This window comes from Poecilia formosa, unplaced genomic scaffold (genome assembly GCF_000485575.1).
Source record: "Poecilia formosa unplaced genomic scaffold, Poecilia_formosa-5.1.2 Scaffold147, whole genome shotgun sequence".
Classification (NCBI taxonomy): Eukaryota; Metazoa; Chordata; class Actinopteri; order Cyprinodontiformes; family Poeciliidae; genus Poecilia; species Poecilia formosa.
The window spans coordinates 482,676-491,796 of record NW_006800086.1 but is presented as its reverse complement, the minus strand read 5'-3'; the positions used below and the strand labels follow the sequence as shown (position 1 = coordinate 491,796).

Genomic DNA, 9,121 nt, shown 5'->3' with positions numbered 1-9,121 from the left:
TGTTGCTCGGCAAAGTCCAATCCAGATAATAACACTCAATACCAACCGAGCTGAATTTGCCTGATGTGGTTCTATCATGCCGCCTTCATTCAGATATGTGTGAAATGTGGCCAACGGTGACAAACAGGTTCTGACAGGAGCTGCATTTCCATTAAATTTCACATCACACAGGTCACCTGGTCAACAACTGGATGTTACTCCTGGCGGAAAAGATGAAGTAAACGACAGGAAGTGGGAGAGGGATGAAGGTGTGGTGTGTTTTTTTTTTAATTTACTTATTGCATGAACAAACTTATTCACATGTGATTTTAATTCTGTTTCTTATTTAATGGAAGTGCCGTAATTGCACATTTGTAATGGAAGTGCAAATTATGTTAGCATACTGTCAGGTCAGATTAAGGCAAATAACTAGTCAGTTTTTGGTCATACACAGAAAATTTCCAAACATTCAACTCTTATCACGTTCTGATATACGAAATAACTGTGCACATCTATTTTGAGAGAAAGACAATGAGTTCTAAGTAATCAAAACTTATTAAACCATCACAAGGTTTGCCCAATGACCAAAGACATTCCTTTAATAGCATCTTCTGCAAAAGTTTAACATTATTATTATCCCATAGGATATAACTGCAACCAGAGAAATTAAAGGTCTGTTGCTCTTTAGTGAAGTCTCCCGTTCCTGTAGCCTTCGGAGAACTATTGGACCAAAAACGGTCTCATAGGTCAGAGCTGGATATGCTTGTGGGGAAACTGTTAAAGGAGGATCCCAATATTTTGTTACAGTCACTGGAACAGATGATGAACGTAGTTCCTGGAAACTCACTTCATGTTCCCCCAGCACAAGGGGAACATGAAGTTACAGCTTTTGGAAATTGGTTTCTTTGGCAATTGTTTGCTAATTAGTCAACGTGAATGTAGCATTAGTTACGTCAGTATTTTTTCTTTAAAAAGATACCTTTAAACTTACAAGAGTGACATGTACATGTGAATAAATTAAATATGATCTAAACAGGCAATATAAAACACCAACTTACTTTTGAGAGATACAGGGGTCTATTAAAAGCATTTCGTAAAGTTGTTCAATCTTATAGAAACGCTGCCTATCTGCCCACATAGAGCCCAAACGTCACCACCAATGTAAAGTTTCTAGCTTATACCATGTGTTTCCAGCTGGGTGAAATGTAATATTAAAGCCATGCCTGATTAACACCTGCCAGAGTGCACATGCACGCTGGGGGGAGAAGAAAATGAGACATGTATGGGAAATATGTCAGGCTAAAACCCATCTTCAGTCAGGGGACAGCTTGTCATCGCTGATACGACCACCTGACAAATTTCCACAGACAGTGACACTATCACAGCACGAAGGAGGCCACGCATACCAGTCAGAGGCCCTCCACACATGGGGGAATCCCTTTGATCTAATGTAACGCTATACATAGACCAACCAGATCAAGGGACATCCCAAAAGCTTTTAGCATAACGAACGTGTTAACTGAACGATAAATGATGAGTTATGTACTTAGCAGAAGAAAACAGACTTAGCAGAAACACCGTTTTATGAGGAAATCTGAAACTACAAGATGACCGTGGTAATCTTGTAAAAATGAAAAACATTGCAGCCCTGTCCAATTAATTTTATCCAAGTCATATTATTTTAAATAGGAAATTAAATATCTGAGTTTTAGTTCACTCTGTAGAACTTGATAACTCATCCTAGCCTTCCAGCTATTATCCTAGCCTAGACATTGTTTCCTACGCCTTCACTGCTCCGTCTGGGCTTTCTCCCATATGTTTCTTCCACAGAAGTGGATTCCTCCCTCCTGAAGAATTTCAACCAAGACAGAAGAAGTTGTGAAAGATGAGGTCGACATTCTGCGCTGTTTTAGAATTAAATGGCGGCAGAGACATTGAAGGAAGCCGTTCAGTTCGTGTTGGTCACGCTTCCAAATACTGCACTAACATTAACAGCCATGTAGTCCGCCTTGGCACTTCTCTCTTTGGAGGGGAGGATAGTTGTTTACAGCGCAGGCAACTTCCGGTAAGTTCCGGTCGAACTTACGCACTACCTACGTCACGGCCAAACGTTCATCTTATTGTTATGGTCCCGCCTCTACAATTTAGTTGACCTTAATATTTCCTGTATTTTATTTCAGTCATTATTGTTTCACTTAGTGTTGATATGTGTGATAGGCGTGTGTAAAGAAATGCAGAACAAATCGTATTGGTTCATGCAACATTTAACAGCCAAATACGATTCCGTATTTTAGGGGACGGGTGGCAACCCCATTCCCTCATGCTAACATTGGCCTTGTATCTAAAATACAAGACATTTTACATAATTTCATATTCATATCTATTAGCTATGTTTGTCATACTGAATGGATTAAGTCACTGTAAATTAACATGCTGGTGCCACTAGGCCTGTCATGATAACACATTTTGCCAAGCGATTAATTGTCAAAAAAATTATCGCAATAAACAATAATATTGTTTCAAGACCTTTTGACACTGATTTAATGGAAATGATTAATAATGCATGTGATTTCCTGCCATAGATAGAAACACTTTATTTTCAAAAGAACCCATAACACTGGAACTGATAAACTAAACAAAACAACCAAAAACTAAAATAAAATGGATTCTCAGTCTCCATTAATAAAAAAACGTCTACTTAAATAAAAACTAAAAAACATAAAGCCAAAGTGGAAATAAATACTGCATTCAACCAAAAGAGTGCAGATATGAAATCTGTATACTATATTGCCCATCAGTAATCACGATAATTAAATAGAGAAGATGGGCACATCCGACTACCTAATGCAGTAGTAGTTCATACTACACGATTGTTTTTTTGCTCCTATTTTCCCCTTATGACAATCTTAGATCGTTAGCCGCTGGTGATTTCGTAACCGATCATCCTGCAGTGTGTGATGTGTTACGGTGGATCGTCGTGGCCGCTCCGATATAAATCAGGGATTTCCCCCGACTGGAAGCGTCAATGCAAACCCGTTGAATGTGACAAGTAGCCAATCAGAAAGCGCGGATTCGCCTCCGTGCTTTCTGAGGGGAAATTAAGGAGGGGAATCCCAAACAGCTGACACGGCGCAACCCCAAGTCCAGCGGACATTGGAGATGATATATGGAAACAACATTAATATTTATTCAACATTTCGTGCAAAGAATATAGAAATGACAAGGGGAGGAACTGGAGCCAAATTGTTACCGCAGTTGATAAACCCGGTAAGTTTTCAGCTGTTCTTCATTAACGTGACATAAATAGGTTATAATAATTTTCATTCAGTCAGAACTTTACGCTGACTCTAACCACGTGCATCACATGTAGATTCTAGTAAAGCATTGATTAATGCCTGGTTTTAAAATTAGTTAACTGGACTTGTAGCCATTACTTTGTGCCCATGTGGCTGGACACCACAGGGCATGACGAACCCGATTGAACTACTTAGGATTTCTGTCAGGTTTTGAAAATGGGCAGACAGTCCGCCAACAACTCGTGTAGTGTGCGCTGGACATTACACTAAGGAAGAGCACCGGGGTTGAGCCTTTTTTCATTCAGTGTCATCAACAGAAAGAAAAAAAGACAGGAAGAGACGATAAAGCTGATAATTAAAATGAGGTCGATATGTTTAATTTATCGTGCGATTAATTTATTTATCGTTTATCGCGACAGGCCTAGGTGCCACACATTACCAACAGCATTCAAGCTAACCTTAGCATTTTGGATAATTTAAATTTATACACTAATATTAGCATATGATGTCAGTAGCATGTGTGATGTCACCACCATGTTTCTTACGTTGACTTAATCCATTCAGTATGGTAAATATTGCTAATAAATAAGAAATTAAGTAAAATGCTTATTTTAGGTACAAGACTAATGTTAGCAGGATGGCTTTCATTAGCATGTTGAGTCACTAACATGTTGATACTACTTGCATCACTTAAGCTAAGCTTAGAATTTTGTACAATTTTAATGTATACACTAATGTTACCATACTGGATGGAGTAATTTTGTGTTAATCAACATGCTAGCGATAACCCACGTCCTACTGGTAGTATCTACAGGCTGATGGCACCATTACCATTGATGCACCATTACTCAGCTGCTATTTTGAATGAAGTGAGTTCTTATCTCTTTGAAGGATGTTGAGGAAACTACAGACGCACCACCTATGTGAGAAATAAAAACATGCACCTGCTCCAACACTTCCTGGCAGTGATACACAGGGCAGGATGGCAGCATGCTAGAAAAACAATACTTTTATTGCACACTGTCCCTGCACCGCTAACACGCGGTGACTGTAACATTCCCAGCCACCAGTCGTTAAGCCTTGTGACCTATGTGAGCTAACGCCAAGGATGTGAAATGTAGAAGCACATCAACTGATTGATGAGATACATTTACGATGTTAGACTGTTGAGGTTTGGAAACAGAACAGGCTGGATGACTGCAGCTGGTAGTGTCACTCTCTGAGGGATAAGTCAGCCATCTTAATATGGCTTTAAACTTGCAAGGGGAGGAAGTGAAAGATGCTGATTCCTTTTTTGCAACTCTGACCTGTTTATGAACTCGAAGTAAATTGATTCTGGATTAAAATCAGAGAACAGAGGAATCTAGAGTTTGCTCTCAAAAAATCAGGTAGTCAGCATTTATCTTGTAGTTAATTGGAGTGATTATTGGTAAAGCATTTTTATCATTTTTCCCCCCAGAATCTTACCAAAGAACAAGAAGTCAGATGGCTAAATCATGTTCATTTTTTAAAATTACATAAGCTTCCGAAGCCCAACAGGCACCATGGTTGCATTGTTCGTGGGAGAGCAACAGCAAAAATCGTGAGTAAACTTCTGAATTGCCGCTTTGATATAGTGACGTAGATCAGCACCCAGGCATTTGCAAAGGTCAGCACAGTGCAGAGAAAGAACAGCAACAATAGAGACAACAACACCACAGATTAACACAGAGAAGCAAGTCACCATGATGTCCTTGAACCTCGTTCAAGAAACATGGAGTGGGTTTGTTACTTTCTAAGCAGTCAGTCTGGGGAGACAAAGCCGGCTTTTTGTCGCAAAGGACAAAAGCGAGGTCAAGCTCCGTTCCCTTGGACAACCTTTCTTTGTCAAGTCGTGGTGGGTTATATAACAAGAGCTCCGCAACAAGACTTGTTAACACAAATGTACTGGTATATTTTATTTCTGTTTTACAAAGGCATTTCCTTGGATTTTGTTTCCATCTTCTTCATCGTGTTGTCTGTGGTTTTTACGACAAAGAGGATCTTTGCCACTGGTCAATTGCCACTGTGAGAACATTATTTGCCACTGAACTCATCAACTGAATTTAGTTCCTGGAATCTATAAAGGCAGCTTCAGATATTCCTTTGGTGACAAGAAAGAATGCAAGAAAGATTGCATGAAGTCATTAACCTGCAGCAGCATTCACCTGAACTGGATGAGTGACAGCAAACAATCATTAGTGTTGTGTTATTGACTTTACACACTGTTGAACCAAAGATTATTGTAAGTCTTTTGTGAAAATTGGAGGGGTGAACAGAAAACATTTATTTTGTTGCGGAAAACACACATTTTTGTACTTTGTATAAAGAAAAGTTGCATTTTTCACAAACACACAACATAAATTATAGTTGTTTTTACATTTTAACAGCGCAAAAGCAACAGTTCACATCTGTGATTTTATTTATTTATTTTAATCTAGAGAAATTAGAAACTAATAGCTATTTTTTCATTTGGATAAAATAAAACTCTATGTGCAACAAATAAAAACTATTTGTAAAACTTACTGAAATAAAATGTGAAGTAACCGCATTATTAGGATAATCGATCAGAAAAAGGTGTTAAGTTTACTTGATTAAAATTTGTACAAAACAGAAACAGCAGAACAGATGTAGGATGTACTTCTGAATGTGAAGTAAAAGTTAATAAGCAGGAGAGCGAGAACATTTAGCCATTTACAGAATCCTCACAGGGAAAACTGACTTCCAGGAAGGCCTGGAGACGTGAAGTGAACAGCCTGAGGTCGACTCGGTTTGCAGGAAGACACAGCCTTCACGTCTGCTTGCTCACTGTGTCGACGTTAGCGCTGCTCCAGTTATGTAAGCCCTGAAACCAAATTAACCAGAGCGTCTGTGTGAGCTTCTTGGAAGTGAAGCGACGCTCAACAGGGTTTTGATTAATTGGAGCAATAACATCCCCTCTCTGTGCGCCCGTGCATCCGTCCGGCTTTATGGACCACCCGCCACTCGCAGGGTTCTCTTTGACCACCAGGACAGACTTGCTTTAGAGCTTGACCAACATCTACATGGATTCTTTGAAACCTTCCAAGACCAAGGAGAACAAAGCTGCCAGGAAACAGAGCTAAACACAGCAAGCAGCGTGAAAAAAATAAAAAAAAAGAGAGGGGAGGAGGCGGGGAAGTGTTGTGTAACACTCTGAGCAGGATGTTCGATGACGGTAAATTAGATTGCAACTAAGAAGAAATGGGGATTATTGGTCTAGAACTGAGTTTTTATGTATCTTTTCAGCATCTTGATCACCCTCAGAAACAAACCCTGATGGGCTAAACTTGGTTTAAAATGTTTCTTTCTAATAATCTGCCATTTTAAATATTTTCACTTGTCATTTCTGATGGACCAATTCATGAAAACAAAATCCCTGCACGCAGAAGACAACTGCACGCAAGACATACTTTTGCAAGGTGCTACTTTTGCAGCACCTTGCAAAAGTATTTACACCCCTTGAATATTTGCACAAATATAACTCTACATCAATCAATTCAATGTGTTTTGTGTGTTTTCTCATATGATAGAACAATGCAAAGTAGTGCACAAAGGTGGAGTGGACAAATGAAGGATATTTTCAGTTTTTTTCCAAATGAGAATCTGGAAAGTGTGGCTTACACTACGTATGTTTTCAACTTCATGTAGGAACACCTTGTAATGCAATTTCAACATTTTATCCAAAATAACCACATTGGAAGCATTCATAAGCATCAACTTTCAAGTCTTGACATAGATTCTCAATTTGATTAAGTGTGGACTTTGCATAGGCCATTATAACACATAATCAATCCCACAGTAGCTCTTGGCTGTATGTTTAAGGGTGTTGTCCTGCTGGATGGAGAAGTTCTGTCCCAGTGTCAAATCTGTTGCTCTTTCTCTTCGGTCAAAGTTTGATTATTCCAGCAAAAAATTTGAGCTAGCAGGCACACGAGTTGTGAAAGCTAAGCATTTTTTTTGATGTCTTCTCTGCTTCATAATAATGTTTTTTTCCATTATTCTTTGAAAGCAAACTTATTTCAGACATAGCAGGTGTGTGTTTAAATTTGTCATTACAAGAAGTTTTCTATCTGAAACCCAGTTTTGCAAATCAACACTCGTTTCTGCACCTTCTATTTGTACTTTTATTTTAAATGTATACATTTTTGCATGTAACATTTTGCTGAATGGTTGAGAACTTTGCACCATTTCATCCCTTACTGTGAATTCCCTGCGATTTAACACACTTTCTCTCTGTTCATTATCTATGCACTGCTGATTAGCACATCCCCACAGAGAGAGCCGTTCGGTCATTCATTCAGGTTTCAATGGCAATGACGGAAATCGCTGACCTGTTTGGTGGGCAGTGGCCCAGGCATGTTCTTTTGGGCCGAGGCCCTGATGCCTCAACACACCAACGGCTTGGCACTCACACGAGCCAGAACAGCTGAGAAACAGTCTGAACCTCCAATGTGCCAGGAGAGCTCCAACAAACATCCCGCGGTCCGTCTGAGATCCACCTGGCACAATGTTTCCTGATCATGTAACAGCAATTGGATTATGTTCCAGTGTTGTGCTCTAATTTCCTGGTGAGAGCAATCAGTTCAGACATATAGTCAGCAAAGTCAAGTGATGGCCATAAAAGACTATGACTTTACCGTTCTAAATGCATACCTACATAAGTAAATTCATACATAAAAGGATTGAAGTGGCAGTTACTGCCGAAACCCGGGATCGAACCAGGGACCTTTAGATCTTCAGTCTAACGCTCTCCCAACTGAGCTATTTCGGCACCTGATGACGTTGCAGGTGTGGTCATATACAACGTAAAAACTGCAGCTATGGAGCTGTGGTCTGTGTTTTTGTATTGTTGTCTTTCTTTGGTTGAGAAGGACAAAGGAAAATCTGGTATTTTCGCAGTAAAAGATAAAAACAAAAAATAAAAACAATATATTATTCTGGATATTTAAGAACATATTCGTACACTCTGATAAGCATTACATTTTCCAGAAATTACAATTGCTTTAGATAAGTATTTTATTATAACATAAAGAAATGTGAATGTTTTAATGTAGAATTCAAGATAGGAGCAGTAGTGTTTTTTACGTGTTCGCTAAGATGCAATAAACGTGTCTGCAATGTGTCAAAGTTCCCACCAGAGGGCGATCAAACATAAAACTTTGGTTCTCAGCTAATATATTGAAATAATTTTTCAACTATAATTTTATTATAACTAATGAGTTGTGTTTATAATTTCCCCAAATTAAATTGCCTGTAATACCATGAAATATTATGGATCATGCTATGTATCAGTGATGTTTGTCTTTGGGGCAGGAAATATGTATGGAACTAACCTAATGACGTCATTCTAAGATACATGAGTAAGATCTGAATGTTAGATCTTTGCCTTTTAGCTTCTTGGGACTAGCCTTTACTTGAATCTGTTCCCCCTGTTCTGATGTTCCTAATAAATATCTGGTGAGGATTATAGAAAAGAACTTTGTGTGTTAATCAGAAGAAAACACTCAAAGTTTTAACGACACTATGTTTGTTGTTTTCCTTTAGTTGAAAGTAGCTTGAAAAGTCAGTTTATGGGTGTGATGATAATTAGCCCAGTTCTTTGCAAGTTTTCAGGAAACATGGCCCTGCAGAGGCAAACCTGGAACTCAAATAACTGCATTTTCCCTTGGTTCTGGGAATGCTTTGGAATCTCATAGAACAAGCTGAAAGGGCTGCTGGGAAAAGGCACGTTCAGTTTTCCACTCTGGACCTGTGACTCTGCAACCCAATTAAGGCTCATGGAAGAGATCAAGACTTTAACTAGATAG

General features: G+C 38.9%; 1 non-coding gene across 1 annotated transcript; it reads right to left on the bottom strand.

Annotated features, from left to right (window-relative positions):
* Window positions 1-8,012: 8,012 nt before the first annotated feature.
* Window positions 8,013-8,085, bottom strand: trnaf-gaa (transfer RNA phenylalanine (anticodon GAA)). The gene has a single exon. It is a non-coding gene; the product is annotated as a tRNA-Phe (tRNA).
* Between the last annotated feature and the right edge of the window lie 1,036 nt (window positions 8,086-9,121).